Raw genomic sequence first — 17005 nt, 5'->3', positions numbered from 1 at the left:
TTTTATAGGGTTAGTTCTTAAACCTATAATGTTTTTAATCAACAGAGCTGACCTAGATTTCAGTGGGATAATGTTGCTGAATTCATTACATTTGCTAATCCTGGCTGTACTGGGCACACAGGTGAAGTAAAGTTCAGCAAGCTTTGTGTTTTCGCTGTTAGCGAACTGCTCTTAGCACAAATTAAATTTAATATTGACAAATGCTATACCATCTGCAGAAAGGCGGAAGAACAGCTTGGGCTGTGACTTCTGTGGTTCAACGACAAAAGGAAGGCTAAAATGAGACAGGTTATAACCTGCTTTAAACTTGACAGCTTTCTAAAGCTGCTGGGAATCCAACTGGTGGTTATTGAAGGTCTATAAAAATTAAGTATACATTTATCTTGAAAATGAAATGAAACAAACAAACAAAAAAACATTTCGTTTCCATGAAGCAGATCCAAAATTGTTTCATCTCTACCAGAATGTGAAGGGAAAGGAGAACCCTTGGGAAAAGCTGTCCTCAGGCAGAGCATCGCAGGCTCCTGAATCACCACCTGGCCAGAACCTGGTGTTCAGTTACATCCCAGCTACAGGAGAGGGCAACAGGCAGGCAGTAAAGGTGAGTCAGCTGCCACCTTTACTTCTACAAAGGACCACATCATTCCCTTCTTGAGCATGTGGACACTCTAGAATTCCTCTTTCATCATCTACTCTTCCACATACTTATTTAAATGTGTGATCTCAATTTCATTTTTTAAAGCACAGGAAAAGGGCTAGAAGACACTAAACTGAGAAGAGTGCTTATTTCTAAACGGAGAGGATCACAGATTTTCTAGCATTTTCAAAATTTATATTATAATCACAAAATGTTATTTCATAAAATTTTAAGAATGTCTTTGCTCACAGCATAAGTTGTCTCAAGGGTTAGTGTCTTTAGTCCTGTACCATGTGACTAGCTCTTTAATTTCAAAACCAAATGTAGGAAATCCATAAGATTGAGTCAAAATTTTTATAATTATACTCTACCAACTGAATATCTTCTGTGTTTTGCACCATGTCTTTTGTGACATATATGTTATTTCACCATAATCCTATTATCCCATTTTGCAGACAAGCAAACTGAAACTAACAGAAGTTGTGTGTCTGGCCCCCTGGGTGATGAAGATGAGAACAGACACACAGCATGTCTTGTACCGAGCATTCTTCTATGTGTGCTTCATGTATATAAATGCATTTAGTCCTCACAATAACCCCATGACATAGGTTCTTTTATCATTCCCCTTTACAGATGCAAAAATTGAGGTACAAGGCACTTCAGTAACTTACCCAAGGTCATGCATCCATTAAGTGGGAAAGGCAGGTTAGAAGCCAAAGGGTCTGTCTCTGGAGTGTCTATTCTTTGTCACCATGTACTTCTTGGCAGAAATTTAATCCTATAGGCAACAATTTCTATTAGAATATTCATTATATAATATTCGATACACACCAAATAATGTGATGAGTATGTATATTATGAAGGAAACATAAAAAGAACATTATCACTACTTTTGAAGCTGCCTGAGTATTTCTTCTATTGCCGTGAAGTTTTTTGTTTACCATTTTCTTGCTTTCTAAACGGTTTTATTACATACAGATATATATATATGTAATTACTATATCATTTAGTTTTGTATATTTATAAACATTATAAGCCTGTTAAAATGTTGTATATAGTCTTCTGAAACTTGCTTTTCCCCCAGATTTATCCATATCCTTAGCATATATACAACTCCAGTTTATTTGCACTACTGTATAATGCCATCATGTGAATATACCATAATTTACTTTTATCCATTCTTTTAGTAAATATTTGGGATTTTTGCTTGTTACTAACATGTACAATGCTTGTATGAACGTTCTTAGAAAATTCTAGTAAGTTTGCAAGAATTTTGTAGATTGCATACCTAGGAACCAAATTGCTGAGCTATAGAGTCAAACAGTTCACATGTGCACGATATTGCCAAATCGTTTCCAAAGTGGTTGGACATTTTATACTTCTAACAGTAGTTGTCCACATCCTTGCCAACATTTGGTATTTCCAGACTGTAAATTTTTGACCAACTGGTGGATGTAAATTATATCTCATTATGATCTTTACGTGTATTTCCCTTATTTTTTATGTAGTTTAGCATTTTTTCCTATTAATTCTCTATGAGTGTTACTTCATCTGTGAAAATGGCTATTCATCTTTGTTCACTCTTCTCCTGGATTATTTTACTTTTTGATTTAAAAAATTCTTAGTATATTCTTGATACTGTTTTTGTTGATTCTATGTGTTATAAATATCTCCTTCCAATTTGTGGCTTGGCTTGTCTTTTTCTCTGTGGTGCGTTTCAAGGAACAAAAGTTTTACATTGTACTGTTTATGTCAATTTCATGTTTTCTAGCTTACATCATTAGAGCTTCTTATTCCTTATTTAATAACTCTTCCACTGTTCTTAATCATTAACTATTTTCCTATATCTTATTCTAGAAATTTCAAAGGTTTTGTCTTTCACATGGCAGTTAAGGATTTATTTGCTTGTATGATGTGAGGTAGAACTCACTTTTGTTTTTATATAGATACCAACTGTCCCAGCCAGCACAATTTACTGAAGAATTTGTTTTTCCCTAGTGATTTGCAATCAAATTTTCATGTATGTGGGAATTTATTTCTGCTCTCTGTAATCTGTTCAATTCTAATCAAATTATCTCTTTACTAATAAAAATCATGGTCTTAATTACTATAACTCTATAATAAATCTTGATATCTTGTGGTAAAATTTCTTCCTCATCTTATTCTGCCTTCGGGGAATGTCTTGCTTATTCTTTTTTTTTTTTTTTTTTTTTTAGTTATAAATTTTTACCGAGGTAAAATTTTCATTCAGTAAGTACACAAATCTTATGTTTATAGATTAATGAAATTCTATATGTCTATGCACCTGAGTAACCACTACCAAGGTCAAAATGTGGTATGCTTCCGTTATCCTGGAGGCTCACTCATGTCTCTTCCAGTCAACCTTTCCATCCAGAGTAACCATCATTCTGACTTCTATCCATGTAGATTTGCTCTGCCTGTTTCAAAATTTCATACAAATGGAATCATGTCTCTCATATATGTATATGCAATGGCACGATCTCACCTCACTGCAACCTCTGCCTCCCAGGTTCAAGTGATTCTCCTGCCCTCAGCCTTCCAAGTAGCTGGGATTACAGGAGCGCATCACCACACCTGGCAAATTTTTTGCATTTTTAGTAGAAACGGGATTTAACCATGTTAGCCTGGCTGGTCTTGAACTCCTGACTTCAGGTGATCCACCCACCTTGGCCTCCCAAAGTGCTGGGATTACAAGCATGAGCCACCATGCCCGGCCCATGTGGTATATTTTCTTTCAGTCAAAATTATGTTTGTAAGGTTTATTCCCGTCAATAGTTATTCTTTCATTGCTGTGTAGTATCGCATTGCACTAGAATTACTAATTCTAATATTGATGGTCTTTTGGGTTGCTTTCATTTTAGGGCTACTATGAATATAGTTGTTATGAACATTTCTAAACATGTATTTTGGTGGACTGTCTTGGTCCATTTGGACTGCTATAACAAAGTGCCGTAGACTGAGTGGCTACCAAACAGCAGACATTTATTTCTCACAGTTCTGAAGGTGAGAAAGTCTGAGATTGGGTGTCAGCATGTTTAAATTCTGCTAAGAGCACTTTTCCACATTGCAGGGCCATCTTCGCATTTTATACTCACCTGGCAAAAACACGGCAAGAGAGCTCTTTGAGATCTGCTCAGAGATTCCTCAGGCCTAGTCCCCATTTTAATTTACTCCAACACACTGATCTTCAAATGTCAATACAAACTTGCATTAGTAGGAAAAAAACCCACTTAGTCATGATGTGGTATCATCCTTTCTATCTATTATATTTGAGCACTGTTTTTTAAAGGATTTTTTACAAATGTTTTCACAAGATAGCACGGTCTGTAATTTCTCTTGCTTGTATTAACTTTTTCAGGTTTCGATATCAAGGTTATGCTAGTGTCATTAATGGATTAGAAAGCGTTTCCTCTTTTTCTATTTTCTACAAGAGTTTGTATACTGTTGGTATTATTTCTTCCTTGAGTGTTTGAAAGAATTGAAGCCATTTGAAACTGTAATTTTCTGTGTGAAGATATTTTTAATTATAGATTCAGTATCTTTAATAAACACAGATATAGATTTTCTACTCCCACTTCTGTCAATTTTGGAGTATTGTGTTTTTAAATAAATTTGTCCATTTCATCTAAATGAAATAAAGTTGTTTGTAATATTCTTAGTCTCTTTTTAATTTCTACGGATAGCTTGTATATCTTTTTCTCTTTCCTGGTAGTGGTTCTCCCTGTCTCTCTCTCTCTGTTTAACTTGACAGGAGTTTCTTGTAGTAATTGTTTGTTTGTTTAACATATCCTTGAAATTTTTATATTTATTAGTGTTTTCCTCCTCCTGTCATTGGGTTTAATTGCTGTACTTGTTCTAGCTTCTTGAGGTAGAAGTTTAGATCTGTGATTTTTTTCATTCTTCTTGTCTAATATATGAATCTAGAGCTATAAATTTTTCTCTAAATTCTGATTTAGCTACATTTCACAAGTTTTGATATGCTGAATCTTCATTAACATTCACTTCAAAATATTTTAAAATTTCCCTTGTGATTTCTTCTTTAATGCATGAGTTATTCAGATGTATGTTGCTTAATTTACAAATATTTTGGCATTTTCTAGAAATGTTTTAGTTAATTTTTAACTCTGTTCCATTGTGGCCAAACATCACAGTAATACTCTGGCAAATAATATCCTGTATTCTTTCCATTCTTTTTTGAAATTTATTTAGACTTTTCTTAATGGTCCATAATGTCTATTTTGATGAATATTCCATGTGTACTTAAAAATGTGTACTTTGGGCCGGGCGCGGTGGCTCACGCCTGTAATCCCAGCATTTTAGGAGGCCGAGGCGGGCGGATCACGAGGTCAGGAGATCAAGACCATCCTGGCTAACATGGTGAAACCCCGTCTCTACTAAAAATACAAAAAAAAAAAAATTATCCGGGCGTGGTGGCAGGCGCCTGTGGTCCCAGCTACTCGGGAGGCTGAGGCAGGAGAATGGTGTGAACCTAGGAGGCGGAGCTTGCAGTGAGCCGAGATCGTGCCACTGCACTCCAGCCTGGGCGACAGAGCAAGGTTCTGGCTCAAAAAAAAAAAAAAAAAAAAAAAAAAAAAAAAAAAAAAAGGGTGCTTTATTATGGTTGTGGATAGTAATCTTTATGTGTCAGTTAAGTTGATTACTAATGTTGTTTAAATCTTTTTTATACTTAACTAATTTTGTTGTCTGTTCATTCTATAATTCACTAAGGTGAATATATGGAATCCTACAACTATTTCTCTGTGAATTCCTGTTTTCTTCTTTTAGTCTGACTTTTGCCTTGAAAATGTGTTGTTAGATGCATACATATTTAGGATTGTTATACCTTCCTATAGAAGTGATCTTTTTGCCATTATAAAATGTATCTCATTATCTTTAGTAATGCTGCACTCCTTAAAGCCAATTTTGCCTGGCACTGGTATAGCTACACTTGCTTTTGTTAATGTTTTTATGTTTATATTCTTTTCTACCCTTTAATGTCCTTTTAATTTCAATTGTCTTGTGTTCTTTCTTTTAAATTGTTTCTCTTATAAACAGCAGTAATTTACTTTTCTTTTTTATCTTGTCTAATGCAAGATATTTTTACTGAACACTGCATTTTACTTTGACAGGTTTTTTCTTCAGCACTTGATGTCATTCCATTGTCTTCTTGTTTCCATAGTTTCCATTTTTATTGTATAAATATTTATATACACACATATACATATATACATATGTCTGTATTTATACATATGTATAAGTACATATGCATTTATATATTATATATGTACAAAGAGAGAGAGAGGGACATTCTATCAGTTTTGTTTCTCTGAAAAATCTTGACTAATAGAGGTGATGTCTTAGTTTTCTTCACTGTAAAGTTACTCTTTTCCCCTTTGTAATTGTTAAGAATCTTGCAGGTTGATACTTTGAAAATATGCAAATATCCTGTTTTTTATCATACTATCACTCACTTACGTTAACATCCATTGATGATCCTTGCAAAAATTATTACTGTGGTGTTTACCAAATAGTGATTTTTTTTATTTTCATCATTTATTCTATATTTTGTCTGGAATTTGGAGTTGTACTGTAAGGAAGAATCACCTCTTTTCCCCAGTTATTCAGATATTTTAAATTTCCAAATATATAGAACTTCATTAATCTTTTTATGTTGATAGCTAACTTAATTGCTTGTGGTTAGAGAATATGGTCAGCATTATGTTGTTTTAAATATTTGAGACTCGTTTTATATAGTACATTGTCAACTTGTGCAAGTGTTTCATGTGTATTTCTCTTTAATATTGGGGCCCAGTTTTCCATAATACACCCATTACATCAAGCTTGCTAATTGTGTTGTTCAAATATTTTCTATTTTTACTAATTTTAGTCGGTTAGGTCAAACAATAATAGAAAATCATTTTTTACTTACCCAATATGATATTGAATTTGTCATTTTTCCTCTATACTTCTACAAATTTTTTTGCTTCAGTTATTCTGAGGTGTATACAAGTTTTTCATTGTTTTGAAGTTAGTTTTATCATTTGGTATTAACCACTTGTATTCCTAATAACAATTTTACCTTAAAGTTTGTATTTTTCTGTCATTAATACAGCTGAATGCTCTTTTTGTTACTATTTTCTATGAATATCTTTAAAAACACTTTTACATTCAATCTTTTGTGCCCTTATATTTTAGGTATTTCTTATCAACAACATAAACAACATAATGTTTTTTTTTTCAAAATCTGACAATCTCTGTCTTTTATTAGAAAGTTGACTTAATTTCCAATTTGGGGGAATTAATAATTTATTTAGACTTGTTACTATAACTTATTTTGCAATTTCCATTCATTGATTCTTCTTCTAAGCCTTTATCTCCTTTATTGCACATTTCTTCTAACTGGTCATGTTTATTGTTACTCCACTTTTCTCTTTCTGTTAGTTTGGAAGTTAGATACTTTTTCTGCTAATGGTTACTCTTGAAGTGAAATTTTATCATATATACTTAACTTAAGAAATTATATGATTAATCAATATCTTCAAATTCCTCCTCCCTGCCTGAATAATCCAGGACCTTAGAAACCTTTAATTCTCAATGATATCCTTCCTGTATAAGTTAATTCTATATACTTCAATTCCACACATTAGAAATTAGTTTAATTTTATATACATTTAACTTGTTTACTTCTTTTTTTGCTCCCCATCCCTTTTTTCATATCAGAAATGTTCACTGTTTTTTCCTGTTGTTCTTAAATTCTTTAGAAGCTTCACTGACGAAGACTTATTTGTGGGGAAACTACCACATTTGTATGCATGAAAATGTCTTCCATCCTTGCCTTGCTTTTCTGGATACACAATTCTAGGTTAATAGTGATTTTCTTCTCACCTGTTTAAAGATATTGTTCAGCTATCTCCTGATTTATGTCACTGTTGAAAAGTCTTCTGTTGTTGCTTTATTATTCCTTTGTACAGTCTCTGGCTGCTTGTGTGATCTTGTCTATCTTCGGAGTTCTAAATTTTCACTACAATATGTCTAGATATGGATTTTCTTTATTCTGCTACTTATGTAGGTTAATTCCTACATCTACAGAGTGACATCTTTTATCATCTCTGGAAAACCTTTAACCATGATCTCTTCACCTATTGCCTCTCCTATATTACCTCTATTCTCCCTTTTAGGACTCAAGTTAGATGCATATTAGATCTTCTGTTTTATCCTCCATGTTCTTAATCATTTTTCCATATTTTTCATCTCCCTGTCTTCTGTGTCACATTCTAGGTCATTTCTTCAATTCTATTTCCTAGTTTGTTAATTTTCTCTTACCTGGTCTATGCTATTATTTAATTCAATTCGACCCAGACCATCTGACCAATTCAAAGCAATATCCTTTGGCCCAAACCTATATTTCTGTTAATACATTTTTTTAGGATGCAACATTCCTTTGTAGGCTTCTCGTCAGACACGTATCTGTATAATCTATGTAAAATCAGAAAATACCAAAGGAAATATACCAGCATAAGGGAGATTCAACAGAAATAACAAACAACAATTTAGAAATGTGAATTATTTATCAGATAAAGAATATACAATAATTACATATGGAATATTTAAAAATGCTTAAAATGGATTTTTAAAAGAGCAAGTTGTCATAGGATCAACTACATTTCCCAGTAGCATCTCAGTCAGTTTGGGCTGCTAGAACAAATTACCATAGACTGGGTGGCTGAAACAACAAGCATTTATTTCTCACAGTTCTGGAGACTGAGCAGTCTAAGATCACTTGTGCTGGCAGATCCGGTGTCTTGTGAGGGCCTGCTTCCTGGTTTAGGGATGTCATCCTCTTAGTTGAATCCCACGTTTCCTCCTCTTTTGAGAAGGTATTGATCCCATTCATTTAGCCTCCACCCTCATGAGCTAATTATCTCTCAAAGGCCCCACCTCCAAATATCATCACATTGGAGAATAGGCTTCAACATGGAAATTCTGGGACTGCGAGTGCACAAACATTCAGCCCATAGCAGCATTTTCTTATAATCCTGTATACTAAGCCATAGAAACCTCAACAGAAGAAACAATCAGCCTAAATAAAGAACTTAACATTTATCTATGTTAACTTTAATTGTACTGGTGTCAGCTTGTGAAAATAATTTTAATTCTGTCATCTCTTGGACATCTAATCCCTTATTGTTTGTGCCACGTGTAAAGTTGATAAGCATATTATTAGTCCAGCCACAGATTCCCTGCAGGATAAAAGAAAGCTGCTAATTTGGATATGACTGTTCCACCCGGTATCTGTTACTTGATCCAAAGCATATTTCACTTTATTTTACAAGGATGCAGTGGAAGGCTTTAGCAAACGTGTTGCTGAAATACAAACATTTTCCGACTATATCATCCCCCTGGCCTGTCACCAGCCTAAAAAGAAAATCAAGTTGGTACCTGGTGAGAGCTGCATTCCTTCTTGTAAGTTCTTGCTTCAAATGCAGAATTTTCAAAGCCCTTTTTTGGTGAGTCTTACAGCATGATCCTTTCCTGCGGTATTCTATGATTTCAGCTTCCTCTTTTCTTGGACTGTGTTACAAACATATTCTTTTACCTCTGGTGCCCACATGTTAGCCTCCTTCCTTTCCTGGATTTCAGACATATGAGTCTCATTGGAGCCGGCCTGGCATTTTTAATAAGGGATTAAAACCAGACAAGATGTTGGGAGGGTTACCTTGATTTTTCTCATGCCCTGCTGTGTTAGTCCACTCTTACTTTGCCAATAAAGACATACCCAATACTGGGTAACTTATAAAGGAAAAGAGGTTTAATGGACTCATAGTTCCATATGGCTGCGGAGGCCTTGTAATCATGGCAAAAGGCAAAGGAGCAGCAAAGCCATGTATTACATGGCAGCAGGCAAGAGAGAAGTGTTAGCAAAAGTGGGGAAAACCCCTTCTAAAACCATCAGATCTCATGAGAACTCACTCACTATCATGAGAATAGCAGCATGGGGGTAACTGCCCCCATGATTCAATTACTTCCCATTGGGTCACTCCCATAGTACATGGGGATTATGGGAACTACAATTCAAGATGAGATTTGGGTGGGGACACAGCAAAACCATATCACCTGCCTTTTCACTACTAGTACTTGTCATTTTTGAGTTTGTAACAAGATATGGATTTGACTGTTACCAAAATAGGCCATGCAGCTAATAGGCTCTTCATGAGACTAGAACTATCTTTTTTCTAATTTTTTTTTTTCGTTATTTTTAGTAGAGACGGGGTTTCACCGTGGTCTCGATCTCCTGACCTCGTGATCCGCCCGCCTCGGCCTCCCAAAGTGCTGGGATTACAAGCGTGAGCCACTGCGCCTGGCCCAGAACTATCTTTTTTCATCAAATGCAAGATCTTGAAGAAGAGGCATCACTAGCCAGGCTCACTCACAGGGTGAGAGAAGACCATACTAAACGGGCAAGAGATTTCACTGGCAAGAGATTTGTGCCACAATGTGCCAAACTGGGGTATTAGTCCTCAGAATAAGTTTTTGGATTTTGGCCAAGTATTTTCAGCATAGACAGTATTGTCAGTAGCAGCAGGTTTCACTGAGGAGCCAGGACTGAAATTGAAGGTAAGCAGAGAGAAGCAAGCACAGACAAAGAGGAGGGAAACTCTCAGGGGTGGAGAAGAGAGCTTGGAAATAAAACTAGAAATCTAGGTTGTGGTGACATTATTGCAGACATTGAATTCCAAGCTAAAGGGTGTGGACTTGGTGACATTAGCAGGATATCACTGAAGATCATTAAGCATGGCAGTCACATGAATAAAACAATGCTTTATGGGATTCTAGGAATATTAAAATACTGTTATTTTAAAGAAAGATCAAAAATGACTTCAAGTATAGATGTTTCAATTTCTTTAAATTACTCCTTGTTCTCAGTATAAGTGTCTCTAATGTAGGAGAGAAACGAATCTTGTTTGTATTTTACTAATAATAAACCTGTAACACCAGATGTCTTTCACCATAGATTACCCATTATTCTTGCATGTGTGTGTGTGTATGTGTGTATGTGTGTGTGTGTGTGTGTGTGTGTGTACAGTTTATTCTGTCTATAAAAGCCTTCTTCATTGAACAGGTGTCAAAACTGTTGGGCTTATGCTGGCACACAAATAAAGAAGTGACATAGCAATGGACAAAAGAGGGATCCCAAGTTGTCTGATTCAACTCCAAAGGGACAGAGTCATTGCAAGCAGACAGCAGGTAGAAGCTGTACGCTCCAGTGCAGCAAAAGACCTGTAAGCCAGCCCATCTCTCAAGGCCACTCCATCCTTCCTTCCCAGCTGTGTGACTCTCGATGACTTTGCTAAACCTGTTTTCTGTAAAACTGGGTTTCCCCCTAGCATTTCCATTATACAGCATTGTAGTAAAAATTAAATAAGCTTTGGGAGGCTGAGGCAGGGAGATCACTTGAGGCCAGGAGTTCAAGAGCAGCCTGGGCAACTCAGTGAGACCCTGTTTCTACAAAAATAAGCCTTTTAAAATTAGCCTGGGGTGGCAGTGCGTACCTGTACTCCCAGTAACTAAAAAAGCTGAGGTGGGGGGATTGCTGGAACATAGGAGTTTGAGGTTACAGTGAGCTACAATTGCACCACTGCAATCCAGCCTAGGCAACACAGCAAGACCTTGTCTCTTTAAAATGAAATTAAATAAGAATACATAAAAATCTGTGTAAACTCCAAATTTATATATTGATTTTTACCAGATGACTCAGTCCCAGCATGCACAGAGGTTGAGCCTATTGCCTGGATTTAGGCAACTTAGAGTCCCCTTAGAGTTTCTCTAAGAAATTGCTACATATTTCTGAAGACATCATGAGTTCAAAGTTGCTATGGCATTCTCCATGTTCAAACATCCATCTGCCAGATAAGCACTTTCCAATGACCCTCCTTTCTCCTGTCTTCTTTGACTACTTGTCTTTGAAGACTTGTTATTAAGTATTGCCTCTGATGAAGCATTTCCAGTTCTTACTGCACACAGCGGACCTCTCCTCCCACTGCACTCTGTGCCGATGTCTCTCCCAGCACTTGTTAAATGCCTTATTTCCCACACTAAACCAGAGCCTCCCTAGGTTCAGGTCTAGCTGGGATTCATATCCATATCCCAGCTCCAGCCATGGTGCTTGGATCCAAGTAGAGGTGCTTGGGAAAGAGGAAATTATTTTACTCAACCTGAAGAGGTTTCTGTCACCCCAAACCCTCATCATAATCTAGTGGGTAATAAAAAATGCACATATGTAATATTGGACGGTTGGAATCAAGGTTCTATGAGATAGGGATGAGAAGAATTCTGACCACAGGGCTCTAGGGAGAGAGACCTCTGGAGCCTGTTTGGTGACTTAGAAATGTCTTTGTTTCATTTCGTTTGTTGCAAAGTAATTGAACCATGTGATGAGACAGACTTCTGTAATGAGTTACATAACTATTCATTTATTTTTTTCCAACAGGTGGTTTCTTCCTTTTTGAAAAGTAAAGCTCTCAGGAATTATTTAATCTTTGTTTGAAGCCAATTAAATATTAAAGGATCTCTCCCGCCTTTGCATAAGTCAACAGAATGGTAAGTTTCATGGGGTGATGGGATAGAGGGGCACAGAGCTTTGGAATCGATTCCTCTCCTCTCTCTACACTCACTGCTACCCTGTTTGGCACTCCATTAACTCTTTCCTGGAATACTGTAATCTTCCAGGATTGTCTTTCTCCAGTGCATTTCTGTCCCGTTTCATTAATGCAAAGTTAATCTCCTACGGTGCTAATTTTACTTAAAATCTTTCTCTGAATTCTGACTAGCTGTTAAATTTAGTTTTCAGTCTGTAGCCTGGAAATCAGAACCCACAGGCTGCTTTATCAGCTCTCGTCTCATCTCTCACTGCTCCTCAGTGTGTGTACTGAAGCTCCAGCTACACCAGATGACATAAGGTGGCCCCTGGCCTCACTCGTGCTGCTCCTTCCACCTACAGTGCTGCCCCTGTCCCATGCCTGCTCCCCATTGACAAGGCTTCCCCACCACAACTTTTTTTCCTATCTCCATGCTGCATTTGAGGCTCAGTGGAGTAAGCACCTGCCCTTGGCAGCCCCACCTCCATTTTCCCATCTTCCAAGTCACAGTTCTCTCTTTACTTTCTTTGAAAAATCAGTTCCCGACTCTTAATCATGTGGGAGCTCCAGGAGTAGGCCCTGACTGGCTTACACCTATTGGCATATCCTGTCTCCCCAGACACAATAATTGGTTCAGGAATGAGAATATGACCCTAGGCAGAGACATAAACTTTTCCTCCAGTTCATGGTGCTTTAGGGTTTGGAACTATTATAGTCATATTTGTGACCACAAGGGGAGCCACCTTGAGAACGGGGACATTTCAGGGAAGCAGAGCTGAGAGATGCATCTTAGAATATCATTGAGTCCTGGATCAAGCTGAGCCTGAAGACAAATGTTTCCTAAACATTCAGTTATGTAAATAAATTCTACTTTTTATTTAAGGATACTCGAAATGAATTTCTGTAGCTTCCAAAAAAATTATGACCAACAGATACTCTAATTTAATGACATGTAGAAACCCTTCTAGAGCTCTCTTCACCAGTATCCTGGCTCCACATCCCCTATTGTAAGTACCTTACAGATAAAAAGTATTTATGTTTCACATATGTTGGGGGAACAAAGACACAATGTATAGACCAGATCGGCAATAGGGAGTAGTAAAGTGCATTTTCAGTACAAAGATGTTGTAGTGATTCTACCACCCTTTTGGGCACTTTCCTTGCCTGTGGTTCTCTATGCTGTCATTGAATTGGCTTGGTAGGAATCCTGGAGTTGCTAATGTAGATAGATATAGCTGGGAAGCTGTAAACAGAACTATAATACAATAGAATACAAGAAAAGATATGCTATTAGAAGAAAGAGTATTGTGAAACTGTTAATTATATAGATACATACACATATGTGTATTGGGACACAATGTTAAATGTATTTCTTAGTGTGGATGGAAGTACTTTTTTTTTGAGGCAGAGTCTCACTCTGTCGCCAGGCTGGAGTGTAGTGGCACAATCTCGGCTCACTGCAACCTCCGCCTCCTGGGTTCAAGCGATTCTCCTGCCTCAGCCTCCCAAGTAGCTGGGACTACAGGCATGTGCCACCATGCCCAGCCAATTTTTGTATTTTTGGTAGAGATGGGGTTTCACCATGTTGCCCAGGATGGTCTCCATCTATTGACCTCGTGATCTGCCCACCTCAGCCTCCCAAAGTGTTGGGATTACCGGCATGAGCCACCGTGCCTGGCCAGCAAAATATTTTTAAAAACCATTGCTCCAGCTCCCATGAGACAATTCTGTAATACACAATACAAAAGAAAGTAACAGGGCATGATATTAGGGTATTTATTTTACAAAATTTCTTTTTCAGTTATATAGATATATACGTATATGTATGTATTGAGTCACTATATGAAATGTACTTCTTATTGTGGGTGGTAGGCCAAAAGTTTGAAAACCACTGACTTGCTCTCTACCTGTGGCCTGAAATATTACAAAACAGTACGATTGTCTAAACTGCAGCCAGCAACGTGAGGAGAAGAAGGAGAGTCCATAATAACCTCCGCAACTAGAGCTATGTAGGCAGGCAATATATCTGTAGAGTGATTGCTGGGCTTCCTGGCAAGCAGTGAAGTGCTTGTCTACAGCACTGCTTACAGAGCCAAGGCAGACAACAGAGCTAGTCAAGCCAGGGTATGTATCTTTCCAGCCTGTTTCCATGGCCAACTCCTCAAGGTATCTAATTGAAGACCATGCAGACACAGGAGACAAGAGCCTTTGAAGAAAGAGGAGCTAGAAGAGGTTAAACATTTTGAACTGCTTGCTACCTTTGGCTTTGGCCTAAGGGAACCCTGAGGGATGCTTTGCAAAGAACCTGGCCTCCGGAATCAAAAGTACAGAGACAATCTACTGGAATGTGTGGCTGCTTTAGTATTTGGAGAATAATAACAACAAAAGCTAGATGTCTTTAAAAAGCAGGTAATTTGCTTTTCAAAAAAATGTTTGCTCTTCTCATGTTTTAAATTGTTCAGCTCTTGTCTTCTATATTTAGGTTGTTTTGTTCTCTAAATGTTTAGCACTTAGAGAATGTTATATTCCTTTGACTAGATTTTTGCTTAGTTTTTATCTTCCTTTAAAATGTTTCAGCTACCTGGCTTATTCCTTCTGTTCCATTTAATTTTTTCCTCCATTGTTTTCACTTGAAAACATTGTTGTTTCCTTTTCTCCTTAAGCTTTATTCGCAACTATATCCTCGAAATTCTAGCCGGGCGCGGTGGCTCACGCTTGTAATCCCAGCACTTTGGGAGGCCGAGGCGGGTGGATCACGAGGTCAGGAGATCGAGACCACAGTGAAACCCCGTCTCTACTAAAAATAGAAAAAATTAGCCGGGCGTGGTGGCGGGCGCCTGTAGTCCCAGCTACTCGGAGAGGCTGAGGCAGGAGAATGGCGCGAACCCGGGAGGCGGAGCTTGCAGTGAGCCGAGATCGCGCCACTGCACTCCAGCCTGGGCGAAAAAAAAAAAAAAAAAGAAATTCTAAGTTTCTGATGTTAACATCTAAAATTTTAATTCTTTTATCTCATTTTTCCCCAGTTATACTTCTAATTTCTGAGTTCCTGGTTTTCTTTTTTAACCCGTTCAATGTGTTATCTGTATTCCTTTTATTTGATTTCTCTTATTTCAGCCTCAGTTTTTCTCCTCCACGTTTGGTTTTCTTGGTTTATAAATGTATTTTCTTATTTGTAATTTTAATCATTATGTTCCTTGTATAGTGTACATTTATCAGGCTGACAAGCGACAGAAATACAAAGCTTAGGCTTTTAACCTCTATACCATTCAGGCTTAATCTGCAAACAGCTTTGTAGCTAACTAAACTAGAACATTTCCTACACCGATTGGCCGCTAACATGTTTTTTCTCTTTTGATCTATCTCCCTTCTTAGCAGGGTTGCAGGAGGCTCCTCCTGCTCCTGAATCTTTCCATTTCCTGTACTTGTCAGAAGAAGCAAGGAGAGGCTGCCTAAAGTTAGAAGAATTCAGGGTTACTAAAAAAAAAAAACAGTCGCTCAGACTCTTGTGGGATGGCTTTCACATATATGATAGGTCTGTGCGTCACATAGACCAGCTCCAACCCCCAGAACGGTATCAGAAGGTGGTGCCTTTTCACGTCTTTCTTTTTTTAACTTTCATTTTAGGTTTGCGGCTACATGTGCAGGTTTGTTACCTAGGTGAACTCGTGTCACAGGGATTTGTTGTACAGAATTATTTCATCACTCAGGTATTAAGCCCAGCACCCAGTAGTTCTGAGCCTCTCCCTCCTCCCACCCTCCACCCCCAAGTAGTTCCCAGTGTCTTTGTTCCCTTCTTCATGTGTTCTCATCCTTTAGCTCCCACTTATAAGTGAGAACATGTGGTGTTTGGTTTTCTGTTCCTGCATTAGCTTGCTAAGAATAATAGCCTCCAGCTCCATCTATGTTCCTGCAAAAGACATGATCTCATTCTTTTTTATGGCTGCATAGCATTCCATGGTGTATATATAACACATCTTCTTTATCCAGTCTATCATTGATGGGCATTTAGGTGGATTCCATGTCTTTGCTATTGTGAACAGTGTTGCAATGAACATTCGCATCCCAGGGAAGCCTTCAGAATTAGGGAAGGTGGTCAAGAATGGGCTCTGACTCTCTGTTCATCTCTTTTGGAGAGAATAAGACTTTTCCTTAAACCCAGAGGAATAATCTGAACAATTTAAATGACCATGGCCAAGAATTTCATCATGTAATACCATCTAGTTTCTTTAAGGACTTGTATCAGTGAAAGTCCAGTCAGGACACAGAAATCACATAGTAATTTGAAAAGAGAATTAAAGGGGCAGTTGCTAGTGAGAGATAACAAATACTCTAAAGAATATAGGGGCCAGGTGCGGTGGCTCACGCCTGTAATCCCAGCACTTTGGGAGGCCGAGGCGGGCGGATCACCCGAGGTCAAGAGTTTGAGACCAGCCTGACCAATTTGGTGAAACCCCATCTCTACTAAAAAAAAATTGAAAAATGAGCTGGCGTGGTAGCAGGCGCCTGTAGTCCCAGCCACTTGGGAGGCTGTGATAGGAGAATTGCTTGAACCCAGGAGGCAAAGGTTGCAGTGAGCCTAGATGGCGCCACTGTACTCCAGCCTGGGTAAGAAAGCGAGACTCCGTCTCCAAAAAAAAAAAAAAAAAAGAATATAGGAATGGCAGGCATTTTCTTGAGCTTTGCTACTTTGGAGGTCTTTGCCCCCAAAAGG

The 17005-nt window shown here is 37.7% G+C and overlaps 1 protein-coding gene across 8 annotated transcripts in view; it reads right to left on the bottom strand.

The window, feature by feature from the left end:
- The window catches only part of PIGK (phosphatidylinositol glycan anchor biosynthesis class K), a 183585-nt gene that overhangs the window by 23355 nt on the left and 143225 nt on the right, over nucleotides 1-17005 (bottom strand). For 3 of the 8 annotated variants that reach the window (XR_009213708.1, XR_009213709.1, XR_009213705.1), the window contains exons 12-13: nucleotides 9098-9323; nucleotides 1309-1415 (exon numbers count right to left, since the gene is read on the bottom strand). The gene's annotated coding sequence lies outside the window, so the exon portion shown is untranslated. Of the gene's footprint in view, nucleotides 1-1308; nucleotides 1416-5246; nucleotides 8135-8209; nucleotides 8899-9097; nucleotides 9324-13630; nucleotides 14022-17005 lie in introns of those variants that run through there. The other 5 variants (XR_009213710.1, XR_009213707.1, XR_009213706.1 and 2 more) reach the window with 4 other exon arrangements.

The sequence above is a fragment of the Hylobates moloch genome, unplaced genomic scaffold, assembly GCF_009828535.3.
Source record: "Hylobates moloch isolate HMO894 unplaced genomic scaffold, HMol_V3 SCAFFOLD_5, whole genome shotgun sequence".
Taxonomy (NCBI): domain Eukaryota; kingdom Metazoa; phylum Chordata; class Mammalia; order Primates; family Hylobatidae; genus Hylobates; species Hylobates moloch.
Note: the sequence above shows the minus strand (reverse complement) of the source record. Positions and strands in the feature narration are given on the sequence as shown.